Raw genomic sequence first — 21,001 nt, 5'->3', positions numbered from 1 at the left:
GGTGAACGGCAGATAGGGTACAGCGATTTTTTTCATAGTTGGATCAGAGGTAAGTAAAGACCAATGCTGTTTGCATATATTTTGTAGTTTCTCATGGTGATCAGAGAAATGTTTAATAACACCTAATTTCCTTCCAGAGTTCTTTGGGCCGTATAAAACTTCCAACCTTGATTTGTTTTTCACTTTTTGGTATGCCTTTTTGAGCGTTTTCTGACTTGTAAATCGTTTTTGGCCTGTTCAAATTCTACGTCTTTAGATCAATTTCTTTAGATAGACATAGTTCAAACTGAGAGGAGGGAGCTTCAAATTCTATGTCTTTAGATCAATTTCTGTGAACCCGCAAGTATCGTGAATATGATATGTTTCTTTTCAAATGTTCTGAGTGTGCATTATCTGCTAAAAGAATGGTATTCCCCGCAGTGGGTTTCGTGTATAGACTTGAGGATAAAGAGAAATCTGAATTACCTCAAATCTCAATATAAAAAAAAGGTAAGCAGGAAAAAAGTAAATTTAAGATCACAGTAATTAATTAATTCATTTTTACCTAATTGTTCCATAAACTCAAAGAGCACTTACTAGTCCATAACATAAACACATTGTAAGGTGCGGATCTATGTCAGTATTCCCCAGACACCAATCCCCCAATCTATGCCGCAGTCTTCGCCTATAGCAGCCGGCCCTGGAGACTGGTAGTGTTTCTCAGAACTCAGTTGCGCCCCAGGACTTGGTGCGCAAAAGATGATGTCTGGAGATAGGCCGGCAGCCGACCCGGCGCCCACTATATGCAGAGTACAGAGCCACGCATGCAGAGTAAAAAACTAGCCAAGGTAAAAAAAAAAAACAGGAAATCAGTCCATTCAGCGCAGTACAAAGGGTGAAGAAAACTCACAAAAACACCCCAACACAGGTCAGCCCAGCAGACGCTACACCAGGCACCTCTGACTGGGAGCAGAGATGCTATAAAGTCCCAGCAGCCAATGACAGCCTGGGATTAACAGGAACTACTCAGCAATCAGCTGCACACAACTCAGTTCATTTCAGCTGTGCAGCCTCAGTTCAGAGGATGCTGAGGGAAACCTCAGCCACAGGGATGCTGCAAACTACAAGGTACTGATCCTGCATTCCCAGTGCTACCATGAGCCCAGCCGCTGGAGGGAATGGGGGGGACCAGACAACGAGGAGAATTTCGGATTCCGTCCACCCAAACATTGAAAAGGAGACATTTTATTCGATGAATGTTCAGCGTTGTGAAAGGCGAACTCTGCAAAATGAAGGTAATTTTCCCAGTCGTCCTGACAACCTAATACAAAGCAGCGGAGATACTGCTCCAACGATTGATTGGTCTTTTCAGTCTGACTGTTAGTTTCAGGATGAAATCCAGAAGAGAAGGAAATGCCTAAACGTACACAAAATGAACACCAGAATTGAGACACAAACTGCACACCTCTATCAGAGACTACATTGTCCGGGATACCATGTAACTGAAAAATGTTCTCAATGAAAAGTTGCTATAATTCCGTAGGCAGTTTGTGAAGTGGTACAAAGTGCGCCATTTTACTAAACCGATCCACTTCCACCCAAACCACAGTGCATCCTTTGGACACCGGTAGATCCACTATGAAATCCATGGCAATATGCGAGCAGGGTTTGTCAGGGACAGGCAGTGGCTGAAGGGTACCTGCTGGGGCTGCACGAGGAGTCTTACTACGAGTGCATGTAGTGCAGGCCTTTACAAAGGCTCGAGTATCCTCCGGAAGGGACAGCCACCACACATGGCATTCCAGTAACACCAAAGTCTTTTTCTCTCCCGGCTGTCCAGTAACCTTAGGCTCATGAAACTGCTGGAGGACCTGCAGGCGTAGGGGCAGGGCTATGTATAACCACCCTTGGGGTTTGCCTGGAGGTGGGTTAGACTGATGAGGCTCCAACATAGCCGATAAATCAGGGGAGAGTGAACTGGCAGATAATACCCCAAGCACACAGTGAGAAGGAAGGATGGACTCGGGCACATAGTCTGTGCAGGAGCCAGCTTCAGGAAAAATACGTGATAAGGCATCAGCCTTAACATTTTTGGACCCCTGTCTGTATGTAATGGTAAAGTTAAACATAAAAAAAATAATGCCTAACGTGATTGTCAGGAGTTTACCTTTTGGCACCCTCTATGTACTCTAGATTCTTATGGTCAATGAATACAGGTTTTGGATGCTCTGCCCCCTCCTACCAGTGTCTCCACTCCTGAAAAACTAACTTGATAGCCAAGAGTTCACGATAATCAATATCATAGTTTTGTTTTGCTGGAAAAAATGTACGGGAAAAGAAGGCGCAGGGGGGTAAAAGTTCTGGGCCTCCCCCGTGCTGGGACAAAATTGCTCCTACCCCAAGTTCAGATGCATCTACCTACACAAAAAAGGGTTGCTGAGTATCTGGATGTACAAGGATAGGGGCTGAGCAAAAAGCCTCTTTCAACCTTTTAAAAGCTTCACAAGGCTGGACAGGCCACTGGGAAGGATTTGCTCCCTTCCGTGTCAGATCAGTAAGGGGAGTGACTATGACCAAATAATTCTTAATAAATCTCCTTTAAAAATTGTCGCAACCTAGGAACCTTTGTAGGCCCTTCAAATTGGTGGGCTGAGGCCAATAAAGGACAGCAGTGACTTTGGCCGGATCCATTGTTAGACCCTGATCAGAAATAAGGTAACCTAGGAAAGAAATTAGTTGGACTTCGAACACACACTTCTCTAATTTGGCATACAATTGGTTCTCCCTAAGCTTCTGAAGAACTGCCCTAAAACATGCACACGCTGCTGGGCCAGAGAAGGTGAAAAGACTAAAATATCGTAAGTAAACCACTACAATTGCGCTGCGCTTTTAATAATAACTTTAGCCTGTTATAATGTAAGGCCCAGATCTATATTTGTCTTTCTCTAGACACCAATCCCCCAATCTATGCCGCAATCTTCGCCTATAGCAGCCCCCGCACAGCCTCGGGAGACTGGTTGTGTCTTTCAGCATTCGGTTGCCCCCAGGACTTGGTGCGCAAATGATGATGTCTGGAGATAGGCCGGCAGCCGACCCGGCGCCCACTAAATGCACCTCTGACTGAGAGCAGGGAGGCTATAAAGCCGCAGCAGCCAATGACAGCCTGGGATTAACAGAAACTACTCAGCAATCAGCTGCATACAACATATAATTTCCTAAATATTAGAAACCCAAAAATACCAACATTCTATGCACTGCCTAGAATGCATAAAAGAATAAAGATCCACCAAGTCATTTATTATTCCCAGGAATTGACATTATATCACCTAATGCTAGCCACTTTGTAGAGAAAATAAATAAAAAGACCTTTAGTTCATGGTTTACCTTCTTTTTTCAAAGATACACCTGAACTACTAAAAGTGATTGATGGGTTAATGGTACCGGAAGGGACACTACTAGTTGGAATTGACATTATAGGCATTATATTTGAGTACCCCTCATGAGAAAGGATTAGAGGTTTTCCGACAGTTTCTCAAAGAAAGGAGTCAGGGTTTGACAAAATATAATGAATTTGTACAATATTTGTTATGTTGCATACTTACAAATATGTTTTTGTCTTTGATGAAAAACCTACCTCAAAGTGCAGAGGGGGGCTATGGGGACCAAGTGTGCCACCATTTATTTTGTGTTTATGTTATGAACAGGTAAGGAAGAAGTACTTTTTACGTTTATAGATTAGGTAAAAATTAATTTAATCCTAAATTTACTCATCAAAATAGCCATTCCTACTACCCAGAACATTTGAAAAGGAACATATCATATTCACAATATTTGCAGGTTCGCAGGAATTGTTCTGAAGACATAGAAGCTGATTAGGCCACAAACGATTTACAAGTTAGGTTACTGGGGATACAGTCAGAAAAATCTCAAAAAGGCATACCAACAAAGTGAAAAAAATCAAGGTTGGAAGTTTTATATGGCCCAAAAAACCTACAGAACTCTGGAAGGAAATTAAGTGTTTCCAAGTTTCCCTGATCACCATCAGAAACTACGAAATATATGCAAACAGCATTGGTCTTTACCTACCTCTGATCTAACTCTAAAAAAAATGAATTGCTCCCTATCCACAATTCAGAAAACCACCTTCCCTTCAGGATAAATTCATTAAAAGTCACTTTCAAAATCAGGAAATGAGAATAGCGTGTGAAAAGTTGTGAACAGGTACTTACTCTTGTGGTAAACGCATTTATTGTAATTGGATATATCAAAGCACAGATAGGTTTCAAATACCTTGTAATATAGGGACTAAACTAAATGGATTTGTGGATTGTAAACACTTCAGGGGTAGTATATCTTGCCTTCTGTAGCTGTAAGAGATTTTATATTGGGAAAACTAAAAGATTCTTCTGAAAGAATGTATAAATATTGGTACAACATATAAAGTAGAAGGATAGTAACCCCTTGGAGTCACCACATGGAAGTAAAGTACAATTTTACCGTGGTTTGCCACACTTACCTCTTCCTCACTAAAGAGCAGGCACCTCTCTCCTGCACATGCGGGCAGTTCTGATCCTGATTCCTGATCCCAGTTCTTTTCCTGTCTGGATCTCGTCTGATAAACACCATTTGTGGACCAAAGCATTTTTGGACTCTGGCGCTGCTGGAAACTTCATCAACCAACAATTGTTCTCTGATTATAACATCCCTGTGGTGCCCCTATCCAAGCCTTTGGGGGTCTCCGTGGTTAACGGTACTGCTCTACCTGACTGCATCCAGCATGCCACCGTGTCACTCTCCATGAAACTTGGGGCCCTGCACACTGAGGTCATTTCCTTCTTGAGGGTTCCCAAGATCATTCATCCCGTTTTGTTGTGGTTGCCATGGTTATGCAAACATGCCCCGTCTCCATTGAATGAAGTGTCTTTTTAAAATTCTTCCTGTCGGGCAGGTTTGCTCCTTAGCCACATGTCCTGTCGCTGGGCTACCCAAACAATACTGGGAATTTGTGAACTTTTTTTGCAAAAAGCAGGCTGAGACTCTATCACCACATCACCCTTACTTGTGCTATTGACCCCCTCTCTGGTTCTTCTCCTCCTCATGGCATAGTTTATCCTCTCTCTATTCCGGTGACTAAAGCCATGTCGGAATACATCCAAAAGAATTTGGCGAGGGGCTGCATTCGTAAAACCTCATCCCCAGCGGGAGCTGGATTCTTCTTCGTTCAGAAAAAGGATGGTTCCTTAAGTCCCTGCATTGATTACAAATGTCTAAACAAGATCACCGTCAAAAATACGTTTTCCTTTGCCTTTTGATCTCCAAATTATTTGACTATCCCCAAGGAGCATCTGTCTTCACCAAGCTAGATTTGCTGGATGCCTACAATTTAATTCCCATCTGCGAGGGTGATGAATGGAAGACAGCTTTCAATACCCGAGATGGCCACAATGAATACCTGGTTATGTCTTTCGGCTCTGCAATGCCCCTGCAGTATTCCAAAATTGATGTCTTCCGGGTTCTAATTTATGTCTACATGATTTTCTATTTGGATGATATTCTAGTGTACTCTGGGGATCTACCATTGCATCAAGACCATGTTAAAACGGTCCTGCAAGGACATCAGCAAAAAAGGCTGTATGCTAAGGCTGAGAAATGCCTCTTTGAGTGCCCTGAAGTCCCGTTCCTGGGGTATATCGTGTCTGCTGAGAGATTGCGGATGGACCCTGCCAAACTTACGGCTGTCCTAGACTGGCAACAACCCTTAGGGCTGAAGCCGATCCAGAGGTTTTTTGGCTTCCTTGGATGCCTCTTCTGTTGGTGTTGGTGACATTTTTTCTCAGAAGAAGGCTTCTGGCAAGCTGAGGACCTGCGGGTTCTTTTAATAAACATTCTCTCCTGCTGAGAAAAAATATGCTATAGGAGTCTGGAAGCTTCTTGCTGTGAAACGTGCCCTTGAGGAATGGCATCATTTGCTGGAAGGAGCTCACCACCTAGTGACCGTCAAGCCACTGGGCACTTTTTTCTCAAGATTTACTTTCCTGCCCACCTATCGACCGGGTTCCAAAAATGTAAAGGCAGATGGCCTTTCTCGTTCCTTTGAGAAGGAGAATTTTGAAGAAAAGGCAGCCTTCATAATAGACCCGGCTCGAATTGTGCCCATGGCCCCAGTCCGGTTGGTTTAAGTTTCTCCAGGAAAACCCTTTGTTCAAAAAGGCCAGCTCCCTTTGATCCTTTAATAGGGGCATGCCTCTAAGTTTGCTGGGCATCATGGGCAATGGAAGACATTTGAACTGATTAGCCGTAAGTTCTGGTGGTTGAATCTGAAAAAAGATGTGATGGTCTTTGTAGCTACATTTGCCGAATGTGTCCGAAACAAGGTGCCACAGAAGCTTCCCTCAGGTCCTTTACTTCCGTTTCCCACTCTGGAACAACCCTTGTCACACATCTTCATGGACTTTGTTACTGACCTTCCATCCTCCAATGGTTTCACTACGATTTGGGTTGTGGTTGATCGGTTTTCCAAAATGGCCCATTTCATTGCTCTACCTGCCCTTCCATCTGCCTCAACCTTGGCAAAGATCTTCCTCAAGGAAATCGTTCAGCTACACGGCTTGCCTTCCCATATTGTCTCAGATCGCGGAGTGCAATTTACTTCCTGCTTCTGGAGGGCTTTTTGTCACCTTCTAGAGATCAAGTTGGACTTCTCTTCAGCTTTTAACCCTCAGACCAATGGGCAAACTGAGAGAATTAATCAGGCTCTAGAACAATATCTGGGTTTTTATACCAACTCTCAGCAAGATGACTGGTCGGAAATCCTGTCATGTGTCACGCACGGAGAGACCACTAGGAATGCTATGGTGGTGTGAGCCCTGAGAAGGGCCAAGGGGCAGAGTCTAAGCAGTAACCAGGTTTTCTCAAGAGCCTCTGATGGTGAGGATGTTGCGCCTCTGGTTACTGCCAGGTTGCGGTCCTTGGGCACACCAAGGTGATCAAAAGAGTGGGAGAGAGCGTCAACTCGGGAGTTAGCAAAACCAGGTTTAAAGGTAATTATAAAATCAAAACGTGAAAAGAACAAAGACCAACTAGCCTGCCGAGGGTTGAGGCGACGAGCCGACTGTATGTATTGGAGGTTCTTGTGATCAGTGAAGATAGTGACCTTGCGGGGAGAGCCCTCCGAAAGATAGTGCCATTCTTCTAGAGCGAGTTTGATGTCACCAATGGAGTAATTCTTCTCTGCTAGGGAGAATTTCCATGAAAAGAACACACTTGGACGTTGAGCTATGGTGGGGGTCTGGAAAAGAATAGCTCCCACTCCCACTGAGGAGGCATCCACTTCTCCACTTCTATTGAGAAGGGCTTGAAAACATCTGGCCTAATCAGGGCTGGGCCAGATAGAAAGGCTTTCTTTAAGGAATGAAAGGCCTCAATAGCTTCAGAGGGTCAGCAAACTTACGGGTCAGTGCAGTGATGGGCAATACCAGCGTGGAGTAATTTTGGATGAACTGCCAGTAGTAGTTGGTAAAACTCAGGAAACGCTGAGTAGCCCTAAGACCACAGGGTAGCGGCCAGTTGGAGGTAGCTGTAACTTTCTCGGGTTCCATAGAGAGGCCCTTCTTGGAAACCCAGGAAGGGCACCTGGGGGCATTCGAACAGGCACTTCTCTGCCTTAGTGCAGAGTCGGTTGTCTCTGAGTCCCTGTAAGACAAGACGGACATGCTGTCTATGGGTAGACAAATCAGGAGAGAAAATCAAAACGTCATCCACACAGACAACGACACAGATGTACAGAAGGTCTTGAAATATTTTTCGTGAAAGACAGCCGGGGCATTGCAGAGACCAAAGGGCATCACTAATGCCCATCCCTGGTCTCAATAATGCCCATCCCTGGTATTAAATGTTGTCTTCCATTCGTCCCCCTCCTTGATCCGAATTAGGTTGTAGGCCCCTTGGAGATCCAGTTTGGTAAAGATGTGGGTACCACGGAGACGGTCAAGGAGCTAAGGGATAAGCGACTGTGGGTAGCGGTTTTTTATTAGTTATGGCATTCAAACCATGGTAATCAATACAAGGACGAAGGGTCCCATCCTTCTTTTGGACAAAGAAAAATCCTGCTCCAGTGGGGAAGAGGACTCACGAATAAATTCTCTCTGCAGATTCTCCTGGATGTATTCACTCATAGCCTTGTACTCTGGAAGATTGAGGGGGTATACCCGACCTCTGGGAGGTGTGGAATTAGGTATGAGGTCTATTGCACAGTCATAGGAGTGATGGGGAGGAAGTTGCTCGGCCTGGCATTTGGAGCAGACATCTTGTAAATTCTTGTATTGGATAGGAATGGATGGAGCCAACTCTGATGTGGAGAGGGCAAGAGGTCTGAGAGTTTGGAGCTTGGTCAAACATCCAGAGTGACAAAAAGGGCCGCAAGCCAATACCTCTGGACTAGACCAATCTAGCACTGGAGAGTGTTGTTGAAGCCAAGGGAGTCCCAGGATGACTGTGGATGAGGCCTGGGGAAGTACAAGGAAGGTTATGATCTCTTTATGTAGCACTCCCACTGTTATATGCATGGGCAAGGTGCGAAAGCGGATAAGTCCCCAAAAGAGAACGGTACCATCCACCGCAGAGATACACAGAGGTTGTGTCAGTGGCTTTTTGGGCCAGGCGCACTCCTGGACAAGAGTAGCAGAGATGAAATTGCCTGCTGCTCCAGAGTCAAAAAAATCCTCCAGGGCAAGTGCGGACGTCCTGTGGTGGAGCTGGATTGGTATTGAGGGACGCTGAGTGGAGGGGAGAGAAGAGTGACCTAGCTTGCCCCCCTCAGAGCATACTAGTCGCTGAAGTTCCCGGCCCCTGTGGGAAGAGTTTATTAAAATGGCCTTTCAATCCACAGTAAATGCAGAGACCTGAGGATAGGCCCCGGGATCTTGGGATCATGGGCACTTCTGATGAAGAAGAAACGGGAAATTGGGGGTTCCAGGGGCTGCTGGAAGGATGGAGCTAGTCGTGGGGAGAAGACCTTGTGGGAGCGAGATTTCTCCTGAAGAAGCTCCTGGAAACTTTTATCAATCTTGGTTGCCAGGGAAATCAGGTCATCCAGAGCAGTAGGAATCCCTCGACCAGCCAACTCATCCTTAATGGGATCAGAAAGACCCTTCCAGAAGGCAGTGTGGAGTGCCTCAATGTTCCAGGCGAGCCCTGCCGCCAATTGTGAAACTTAACAGCGAACTGGCCCACGATAAGTGACTCTTGGCGAAGACGCAGGAGAGCGCTGGCTGCTGAGGAGGCACGAGCAAGTTCATCAAAAACCCTCCTGAAAAGATTTAGGAAAGCTTCAATACTACAGGTGACCAGATCCTTCCTTTCCCAGAGCAGAGACACTCACGCCAAGGCTTCTCCAAAAAGAGAGATCACATACGTCACTTTAGCCTGGTCAGTAAGGAAGTTTTGTGGCTGAAGCTCAAACTGAATATTGCAAAAGGCTGATGAAGCCACGACAGGTCTTGGGATCCCCAGAAAATCGTGGGGGTGGTAGGTGCAGTGCAGAGGCCAATGGCACTGCGGGAGACTGGACCAGGACTGGAGGTTTAGCAGGTGCATTGGAGGGGACCAGAAGCTGATCCAGGAGGGTGGTGAGCACATGAAGCTGGAGAAGTACCTGGGTTTGAGTGGCTTCCTGGATGTGGCTTTCTGGCCGAGCAATTGGTTGGGCTCTGCGGTGTTCTGGGAGGGTGTATACATGGTTCGTGCAAACTGTCACGCATTGAGCAACAGGACAACTAGGGGGTGCTATGACTTGCACAGAGGTGGTGTGAGCCCCAAGAAGGGCCAAGGCGCAAAGTTTAGGCAGTAATCAGGTTATCTCCAGAGCCTTTGATTGTGAGGATGTTGCGCCACTGGTTACTGCCAGATTGTGGCCCTGGGTCACACCAAGGTGGGCAAAGCACAGTACCAAATCACAATGCAGAAGGATAGTCAAGGAAAGCCAGGGTTGAGGCAGGCAGCAAGCAAGAGAGGTCATGTCACACACCAGGGGCCAACAGCCAGGAATCCAGGAGACAGACTGCAGTGACACAAAGGCCACTGCAGGCACAGGGAACACAGGAGACACTGGAAGCAACAGGAGGTACAGGTGATGCAGGGATATCCACAGACAGACAGGAGCACTGGAACAGCACAGGGAAGTTGGCTGGGAACCAACAGACTGGACAACGAGGGGTTAACACAGGAGCTGGACACAGGAAATACTGGATTAAGCAACAGGTGAACAGGAACTAGATCACAGAACTAGGGAGCTCAAGCCACTTAGTGAAGACTTGTTGCACGAACACAAAATGCAGTCTGTGAGCTAACTAAATAGCCAGAGCTGATCAAGAGGTTATTTTCTGATTGGCCAGTGGTTTGAACGAAGTTGATCAAGCTTAGAAACAGAGGCAACGCACAGCATCAGAACTGCCCACCTGCACAGGAAAGTGATGCCTGTGCTTTAGTGAAGAACAGGTAAGTGTGACACCATGGGCTTAACTTCGCACCAGCGAATCCACTGGTCTGACTCCCTTCTTCACTGTCTCCGGTCTTCATCCCAGGCTTCCTTCCCCTGTCCCTTTCTCGTCAGACAGTCTTGCTGCTGCCTTTCCAGCAGGTTTGGAAAAAAGCCCAAGAGGCCTTGCTGCATTCCTTGTTATAAAAAATGGGCTGACGAGAGCTCTTTCTCCCCAGTTTTCTCCTGGTGACAAGGTTTGGCTTTCCACTAAGTACATTCACTTGCAAATGCCCTCTCCCAAGTTTGCTCCCCTCTTCTTAGGGCCGTTTTCTGTCTTGTCTCAGATCAACCCTGTCTCCTACAAGTTGAAACTGCCTCTGTTTCTTAAGATCCACAACTCATTCCATGTTTCTCTGCTCAAGCCAGTTGTCTTTACAGGTTCTCTAAGAAGTGCATCCAGTCTGACCCTGTTCCTAACGCCTTGGAAGAAGAGTACAAATCTTGGATTCCAGGCATGTCCGAATCTGCTTATAATACTTGGTTCATTGGAAGGGCTATGGTCCAGAAGAAAGTTCCTGGGTCCCTTTAAAAGATCTCCATGCTCCCCGCTTACTCAGGGAATTCCATGCCAGGTTACTCGACAAACCCGGGAGGGTTTGGGGTGGGGGGGGCCCAAGGAGGGGAGGTACCATCACAGATCCCCGCATGTCTAGTCTAATCTATCCGTGTACCGGCACGTTTCCTGATGACTCCTGATTGCTGCCTGCCCTGACCTTTGGCTTGTTCAACTATTCTTTGGCTCTCGCTCTGGCACTACGTTTCTGTTCCTGCTAGTTAACAGTCACCTGCCAGCTCACTGCAAAACAACCTCACCTCTAGAGGCTTTTGAGAAGACCAAGCCACTGCTTAGACCCTGCGTCCCGTATGCGTCTCCACCAACTGGGTTGGTGACACAGAGGGTCCACCACTTTGCCCTGTGGAGTTGTAACACTGGTGGTAACCAGCACTGCAACCTCCTTACAACTAGAGGCTCTGGAGAAGACCTGGCTGCCGCTTACATTCTGTGCTTTGGCCCTTCTCAGGGCCCACACCACCTTCATGCAAGCCATAGCGCCTCCTAGTGGCCATGTCTGCCCAAGTGTGACAGGAATGACAAATAGGATTTGTTGCCTTAGAGATAGTATATCCTGATCCAGGAGATGGTAACCTTTATACAAAATATTACAAAAAGAAGCAAAATGAATATTTTAGTTTGAAGCAACAAAATATCCAGGTTTAAATGAGATTTTGAGTTTTAAGTCCTTTCTCTAATGTCTCTATAAAGAAAACACCTTACTAATATTGGGTCTACTGTACCATAATAATGTCCTTTAAACATTTTGGGCATTAGGTGTTTTTTTATTTTTCAATGATATAATGGTAAATTGATTAATTTGATTGATAGTAAAATTTTAAATTAATAGTTAAAAAAAAAATCTTAAATATTTTTTCCATCCATGGTGGGTCATGATCCCTGCATTCAGTGGGGCACCAAGCCCCTCCAGGTTATCTACATAATGGGTTCCAACATAGGAGCCTTCCTGTGGAGACTTTGGTAGGGGCTATTATCTCCCTAAGGGAGATGCCGCTTCATTAATGGGGAGTAGAGGGTGATATGGGAGTAATGAGTGGACATAGAGTTACATAGTAGGTCAGATTGAAAAAAGACATTAGTCTATCAAGTTCACCCACTAGGGAAATATACATATGCCAGATGTAAAACCCTATGGACATAGTTGGTCCAGAAGAAGGCAAAAAAAACCCTGGTACAATTTGCTTAAACAGGGAAAAACAATTCCTTCCTGATTCCATGAGTCAATCCGGTGTTCCCTGGATCAACGGTCTCTGTTATTTTTACTATAAAGCCTTAATACCCAGTTATAATTTGTGATTCTAGAAAACATCCAGCTTTTTCTTAAAGCAATCTATAGTAGTTGCTGAAATTACTTCCTGAGGGAGCCGATTCCACATTTTCACAGACCTTGAAGAAGAAAAGAAGAGCTTAAACTTCTTTTCCTCCAGACGCAAAGAGTACTCTCTTGTCCTTTGTAATGATCTCAAAGTGAATAATTGGGAAGAGAGTTCTCTATATGGACTATTTATATATTTATACAGGGTGATGATATCCTCCCTTAAACGTCTCTTCTCAAGGGAGAATAGATTCAGTTCAGCTAATCTCTCCTCATAGCTGAGCTCTACCATTCCTTTTATTAGTTTAGTTGCCCTTCTCTGTGCTCTCTCCAATTCCACAAACTCCTTTTTGTGAACTGGTGCCCAAAACTACACTACATATTTCAGTCCATTCCTTTTTTGATACAAGGAAGTACTTTGCTGGCTTTAGATAATGCAGCTTGGCATTGCATGCTGTTGTTAAGACCATGATCTACCAGAACCCCCAGATCCTTTTCCATTTCTGACCCATAACTTTAACATTTAGTGCATAACATTACATTTATCTATATTAAATATCATTTGCCACTTGGCTGCCCAATCAAACAGTACATCCAGGTCTGTTTGTACATTATAGACATCCTGTATAGACTTCTATTACATAGTTTGGTGTCATCTGCAAACACAGAAATGATACTTCCTTAATAAAGATGTTAAACACTAAAGGTCACAACACTGAACCCTGGGGTACACAACTAATAACCTTAGACCATCCAGAGTATGAATCATTATTCACTATTCTCTGGATGCCGTCTTTAAGCCAGTTTTCTATCCAATTGCAGATTGACATTTCTAAATCTATTGACTCTAACTTGCATATTAACCGACTGTGGGGTACTGTGCCAAATGCTTTAGCAAAGTCCAAGTACACTATATCAACTGCTATTCCACTGTCTACCTGTTTACTTACTTCCTCAAAAAAGAGAATAAATTTGTTTGACAGCTTTGGTGTTTCTTGAAGCCATGCTGACTATCACTTATAATATTATTTTCTAACAGAAACTCCTCTATGTGGTTCTTTATCAAACTCTCTAGGACCTTTCCATTAAACTAACCGGTCTGTAGTCACATGGTAATGACTTTGGTCCCTTTTTGAAGATAGGAACCACATTGGCCTTATGCCAATCCAATCTATACCATGCCTCTAAAAATGTGAAATAATGGCTTTGAAATACCTGAGCTCTGCTCTTTGAGGACACGTGGATGTAGTCCATCAAGTCCTGGTGCTTTGTCAACCTTAATTTTGCCCAACTGTTTCTCAATCATATCAATTATGAGCCATTGTGAACCATTTAAGGCAGTGACATTGCTATTATGAATTTTAACTTGAGCTCTGCCATTTTCCTTTGTGTACACAGAGCTAAAAAAAAGTGGTAAGTAAATCCGCTTTTTTTGTCCCCAGTTACCAATCCAGAGACATCCTTTAAGAGGCCAACATGCTCAGATCTTATCTTTTTGCTATTATTATATTTAAAAAATGTTTTGGGGTTTGCCTTACTTTCCTTTGCAATCTGTCTTTCATTTTGAGGTTTACACATTTTATCTCATTACATATTTTGTTATATTTTTTATAGTTTTTAAATGATGAAGGTGATCCTTCGTTTTTATATTTTTGTAATGCCCTTTTCTTGTTCTTTATGGCTTTTTTAAGCCATAAAAAGCTATACATTTTTGATTGTAAAGATGTTTTAAAAAATCAACGGGCTTCTTGGGTTGTGGGCTATTGTTAAGTGGCTATGTGACCACCTAGAGCACAATCACCAAACCATGCTATGGAAGGAAGTAAACTGTTTTACAGAGTGGGCATGTAGATAGTGTTGATATTTTGAAGTCCAGATTTGTATAGTGAAACTCTTTGGGAGTCCATTTATGTTCTTTCTTTCTGTCCAGGACTTGGGTATTTCTACAGCAGGGTACTTCTGAGAACATTAGTGAAATATCTTTACTAACTCCTTGTTGAAAATTATCAGACTAGCTTATAAAAAGACTTAAAAAGGCACAGTAAGTTACCCTGGTTTTGCATAAAAGAAGGTGGTTGTTTTGATTCCTTCCTTCTTACTGAAGGATGATATCTGCTTTCCTCTAAATGAGGTTACTGGAAGATACTTCCATAAATATATCCTAAGCTGGTTTATCACAGAGATATTCACTATTTAGATGTAATCTGTGCTTCAAAATCTCTTTTTTTTGTTAACTTGCCTTTCAAGGAAATAAATGCTTTGTGGTTAATTTGCCATTATAAGTCAGTTTTGCAGTTCTTCAAAACATATACCTGGCCATTTGTACAGGTAGTCCCCAGGTTACATAAGTGATAGGGACTGTAAGTTTGTTCCTAAGTTGAATTTGTATGTAAGTCGGAACGGACACATTATTTGAATAAATGCACTTAGGACAGATGTTTGTCTCAACATATTATTAGGCAGCATGGTGTCAGTTACTGTAAAAAAATGCACTGTGAGTTAACCACAAATAAATAAAAACTTTGTGGAGCCTAGACATTCATTAACTTCTGGAGCAAGCTGTGCTTTGGTATGCAAAAAGAAAAAACTGCAGAGTTTGTCTTGGTCATTAATAAGTTACAACCAAAAGACTTCTTCTGCAAGTCATCCAAACCGCCCCCCTCCCCCCTCTACCCCATCAAGCCTCTGTCCTGCACACATATGTAGGAGCCCTCCCTGTGTCAGATGACCATAACTTGTGGACTCTCTGTATATAGTATCAGGATTTTTGAGGTTGATGTCATTACAGGATGTCATTGCATCAAACATTCTTTTTGTTTTGTCTTTCTTGTTATCCACCCATCTATAGACACAGATTTGTGTCTCAAAAGTAAATCCTTTTTCCTGAGTTCATTGAAGATTCAGTGAGTAAAAGAGTATTTTATAAACCAAGATTAAATTTTTCTGTTCAAGAATTTTTTTTTAAAGATTTTACAATGTTTACACATATTATAGTATACGGACAGTGGCAATAACAAAGAACCATAGAAACACAATAGAAATTAGACTAATAGCACAGTAAAGGAGGAACATTGAAGAAAATACCTAGATAAAACAGTAGCATATAGAGACTTTGCTTAAAATGTCAATCAGCTACCAATCTAGCTGTAATGCGGATGACATTATATGTGAGAACCTGCCATTTTTAATAGCAAACGAAAAAAAAACTCAGAAAAAGGAAATCAGAAAACTGTATCTCTAGCAAAGAGAAGGGAAAGGAATGCAGGGCAAGGGGAACTGTAGGGGAATAGTAGGTACTAACCCCATGGTTTAGTGGCTAAAACAAAAACCTAACTATTTTAATATTGTCACAAGTGGCTCAAAAATGATTGATTCTGGTGGCCAAAGTTTTGCCAATTGGCCTGTAGTTTTCTCAGTAGTGGGGATCTGTGGAATACCAAAAGAGGCCTTTAGAGACTTGGGGAGCCAGCAAAATATGCTGGATTTTTGTACATAATTTCAAGGTGAAATAATATAGAATTATTATTGGTCCATGAACTAGACTGTGGTTTAAGAACTGATCAGCACATGATTACATCCAGGTCATGATCCGACCAGGATACTGAAGGGTGCCCATATTTAGTCAATGCGCAAATAAGTATATTGAGGGGATAGTAGTAGGTGTAGTGCCACGCTCTCCTGAGGTCCACAAGGCCCAAATCATTGTACAGGGTCAAGATACAGTCACAAACAACAGTAGGCACTTCAGTTCAGTGGGAACATTTATCAAGTTTAGGATTAAGGGTGAAAATTACATTGCCACAAATAGCATGTCTTTTGATATTGTTACATACTGCCTCAACAATTGCTGCAAAAAGGGAGCCTACGAGGTGTTGGGGGCATAATAAGAGAGAATAGTAACTTCAGTATCTTGCAGGGTACCCTGTAAAAGCAGTTACCTGCCATCAGGGTCAGCTAATTGGCTGGTACAGACAAATGGTATACGTTTGTGAAATGCAATTAGGACTGTGCTTGGTAGTAGCTGAAGCAAAGTACACCTGAGTATATCTGGAGTGCATATATTTAGGGTGGGAAGTTGTGGAAAAAAAGGCTTATCTATCCCCATAGAATGGAAATAATTGAACTTTATTTCTTTTCATGGGAAAGTTAAGGCCAACGGCATTCCAAACCACTACTTAGCAGGCCAAGGGAAAGGAGAGGCTGATACCAAAAGGTAGGGAGACAGAAAAATAGAAAAAAGAAAGGAGGGACTCCCTAGATGGGGAAACGAAGTAAGAAAGCACGGCCAAAAGCTTGAGTGGCAATAGGGCAGGGTAGAGTGCCTCTCTAACAAAACCAGCAAGGGAATGCCTACCTCAAGGGGGGTAGCATGTATCAAACATTGGGTTTAACTGCACAAAAAAATAAATAAAGGACAATTGCAAAGTTAAACTACCTTTTTGTGCATAAAAACTATACCATAGGTCAAGAAAAAATAAACACAAATTGGGTTAAACAAGAAGCCTTGAGCAAAGAGGAAGATAAATATATCAAACACAGGAACATCAGTTACCCGATCTTCAAGTGCAATACAGAAGCTACACCATCTACTGGGCAAAAAAAGATTTTTTTCTAATGAGATTTTATAGGTAAAAAAAAATAAAAAAATTGCAAAATTCACCATTTTGATTATGCAGGTTTTGCTTGAAATTCTTTTATGTCTAGTATTTTTTATTCCGCTACAGGTAGTTTGTGTTCTGCCTTTAGTGTCTGTGTAATTACTTTTTTAACCTCTTGCTGCCCACAATTAGTAAATGTATGTTCCCTAAACTGTGCAGAAGATAATATAATATACATTCTACAGTGGGTATCAAAACAAATTTCACTACCTAAAATTTTTGCATTTTCCTATTAAAAAAACAAATAGGAAGAAACACACAAATCAGAAAAAATAATTTCGTAATGCAACTTAAAATGTCCAAATGAATGATATACACACACAAGTTTTGTTATTTTACCTATTTACTCATATATACATATTCAAACTACCGGTAAATAATGGATATGGATATGTAATTGATAATAAATAATAATATTCATTATATCCATATGATGGATATAAAGTGCAGATTCTCAGATTTAATTTGAGGGTATCCACATTCAAATTGGAGGAAGATTTTAGGAATTACAGCTCCTTGATATCTACTACTCTGCTTTTAAAGGGACTCTGGATTTACATGGTTAGCCAAAATCTTTGTTAGCCGAAAAGTGATTTCCCATAGGTTTCTATAGAAAATCATTTAATTCGTTCTCAATGCTGCCCACAATTTAAAGATAAGTTTCATAGAAATAGTAAAAAGCACAATATAAAAGGTCATAAACTCACTAAAGGCTGAGATGAACAGCTTCCCAATTGGAACAGTCTCAACATATTATTAGGCAGCGTCTGTAAAAAAATCCTTAGTGAGTTAGTTACAAACAAAAACTTTGTGGAGCCTAGACATTCATTAACTTCTAGAGCAAGCTGTGCTTTGATATGCAAACTGAATATGCAAACAAGCAACTGGAGAGTTTGTCTTGTAAAGGGTTACAAGATGTTGAAGAAGAGCTCAATCTTAGCTGTGTTTAGCCAAAGATTTCCTATGCAAGTCATGCAAACCCCCCCCCCCCCCCCCCCCCCCCCCCCCCCCCTTCCTCCAGCCACTGTCCTGCACACAGCAGCAGGGAATCCCTGTTTCTGCTTTTGTTTTTTTCCGTTACCCTGGGTCCATATTCGTTGGCCGAGTCTCTTAAACTGTGAAAACAAATAAGTTAGCTGAAAAAATTGTTAGCAGGGCCATTCTTTAGCCGAGATATCACTGTATAACATTTGTTATTTCATCATCAATTAGGCAGATAAAAGCTCTGGAATTGACTTCAGGTGTGTTGTTTGCATTTGAAAGGTTTTGCTGTGAACCTACAACATGTGGTCAAAGGAGCTCTCCATGCAGGGGAATGGGACCATCCCTAGGCTAAACAGAAGAAAAACAGAGAAATTGCAAGAATATTCGGAGTTATATTCGGAGAATATTCGGAGTTAAAAATGTGTTATATTGTGAGAAAAAAATGCACTGGTGAACACAAAAATGCATGGACATCCACAGAAGGCAACAGTGGTGGAAGAAAAACCTCTTCACAATATCCAGCCAAGTGAAGAACATTCCCCAGGAGGTAGGCATATCAATATCCAAAACTATCATAAAGAAGAAGGATACAGAGGATTCACCACAAGGTGCGAACCAATTGTAAGCCTAAAGAATAGAAAGGCTAGATTGAACTTTAAAATTCAAAAAAGCTGGCATAGTTCTGGAACAACATTCTTTAGACAGATGAAACAGAGATTTACCTCTGGATAACTAGTGTTACTAGCTAGTGTTACTAGATATTGATGATGTGACAGAGGACAGAAGCAGCCAGATGAATTCTAAGGTATACAGAGACATGCTGTCTGCTCAAATCTAGCCAAATTCAGTCAGGTTAATTGGGCAGCAGTTCACAATACAGATGGGACAATGACCCAAAACATACAGTAAATGCTGACCATGAGTTTATTAGAGCAAAGAAATGGAATTTTCTCCAAAACAAATATCTCTATAAAAGATTTAGTTCCAGCCATTTTGTCAGTTCTGTTATTGTACTGCAGTGTCCAAAACTCCTGTAGGCAGCAACACATCCTGAATCCTCCAATGAACTACTAGAAAAAAAGACTTCATAGTCAGCCATAAATCTGGGGTGACTACATGGGTTAATATATTTTGTAGACAGAATAATATCTGTTGACCTTGTAAACGTCCATGTAACTGAACTGACTATTAAACGCAGAACCAGGGGATCTGTGCCGCTGTCTGTGTCACCAACCTCACATTCCTCTGCAGCCAGCCGTAGAAGCAGCCCTGTCCTGGAATCCTGTCCTCTGGTAACTTCCTGGTCTCAACCATGTGATCCTCTGAGAGCTGACCCTTTACCCCAAAGAACCAGAGTATTCCACAGAAGCACTCCCTCTGCTGGCAGAAATTCAAACACCACTTGAGCTGCCTCTTCTCCAGCACTCCCTCTGGTGGTGGGTTTCATCACTTGCTAGTCATTTGACTCCCACTTGCCACATAACCTCTCCTATAAAAGGAAGTGACTGGAAACAGGAAGTTGCCTGAACAAGGAGTTTCCTTAGGCTCTGTTCCCATGTTCCAGCTGTTGTGTGTCTGGCTTTGACCCTTGATTATTCCTGTGTGCCGCCTGCCCTGACCTCTGGGTTGTTTGACCACACTCCTGTCTCACGTTCTAGCACCTCGATTGAGTCCTATCTGTCAGTAGTCACCTGCCTCTGTGTGCACAGGGGCCGCAACCAGGGAGCTGCCCGCAGCATAACATCCTGACCTCTAGAGGCTCTGGAGAAGACCGGGCAGCTGCTTAGACTCTGTGCCCTTTGCATGACTTTGCCTACTGGGCTGATCACATAGAGGCTCCACCATCCCATGGCACCCTGACATAAACAATGGTATAAGGCTACGTACACATATCAGATGATTCTCGTCTGATAATTGCCTTGGAGCTGAGCAGAGAATCTGGCGTGTGTACAGCGCTCACCTGTCGACCGGATGACCATCCTGGTGGATCCACGGACAAGGAACGATCATAAGGAGAGTAAAGGGGAGAGAGCGCAGTGGGGTGCCGCTCCGTCATTCTCCCCTCTCCATAATGCAGAATGGCTTGTTCAAGCATTGTGCGGTCTTTTTTCGTTGGAAAGGATTGTGTGTACATTCAGGTGTTTTACACTACCTAGACAGATTTGTATAGCCTAGTTCCTGAAATCCACTGCATGTTGAAGACTTATGTGTTAATGCAGCTCCCAAGCCCTGAAAAACAGGGGTGTAAAGTCTTCCTAGGAGGTAATAAATATAGTGAATATTTTAAAAAGTACTAAGCCACTCCAGTATACTGTATGCACATAATCACTTAAAGGGTTTCAGAAGTGCAGAGATACCCCCTGCAGGGGGTAAAGTCCTTAAAAAGTGCACTACGTGAAATCACCTACAATGTGTTAGGTTAAACAAGAGGCTGGGGGAGGTCAACTCCGTTATTGTGAGCCATCACCCTTGAATATTAAAATGTTGAGCATTACAAAGCTTGCAGGAAATTAAGATATGCAGTCCCAGGTCCTCCAACCATGGAGAGAATATGGGTTGACCAATTACCAGCAGCAAAGGTGACGCAGAAAAAGTCGAGTTGGAGAAAAACAGGTAGGGATATTTGACTGTTTGCAATTAGAGGCAATTCAAGAGGAAGGCAGCAAAGAGAGTAGGATGTTGTTCTAGGGAGATCTATTGTTTACAGGTATTATGGTATCATGGCAGCACCAATCTACCACTTTGGTCAGGTGAGTCACTGCATAGTAAGCAAACAAATCTGGAATTCTCAAACGTCCCAACATTTTGGGAAGGAATAACAGCTCGTATTGTATATGAGGATGTTTGCCTTCCCAAAATAAATACCCTATTAAATCCCCACTGGGATTTACTGGTATCCAATATAGATTAAAAACTTGATATACAGGTTTCACATTAGGCTTTTTATTGAGTGG

General features: G+C 42.9%; 1 protein-coding gene across 8 annotated transcripts in view; it reads left to right on the top strand.

Moving 5' to 3' along the window:
• LOC140340461 (suppressor of cytokine signaling 3-like) overlaps window positions 1–21,001 on the top strand; it is a 143,166-nt gene that overhangs the window by 87,749 nt on the left and 34,416 nt on the right. The window contains exon 3 of one of the 8 annotated variants that reach the window (XM_072425683.1): window positions 18,327–18,594. The exons of 5 other annotated variants lie outside the window; for them this stretch is intronic. The gene's annotated coding sequence lies outside the window, so the exon portion shown is untranslated. Of the gene's footprint in view, window positions 1–18,326; window positions 18,656–18,701; window positions 20,310–21,001 lie in introns of those variants that run through there. 2 more of the 8 variants (XM_072425682.1, XM_072425684.1) reach the window with 2 other exon arrangements.

This window comes from Pyxicephalus adspersus, chromosome 11 (assembly GCF_032062135.1).
Source record: "Pyxicephalus adspersus chromosome 11, UCB_Pads_2.0, whole genome shotgun sequence".
NCBI classification, from domain to species: Eukaryota; Metazoa; Chordata; class Amphibia; order Anura; family Pyxicephalidae; genus Pyxicephalus; species Pyxicephalus adspersus.
This window is presented reverse-complemented; position numbering and strand designations above follow the sequence as displayed.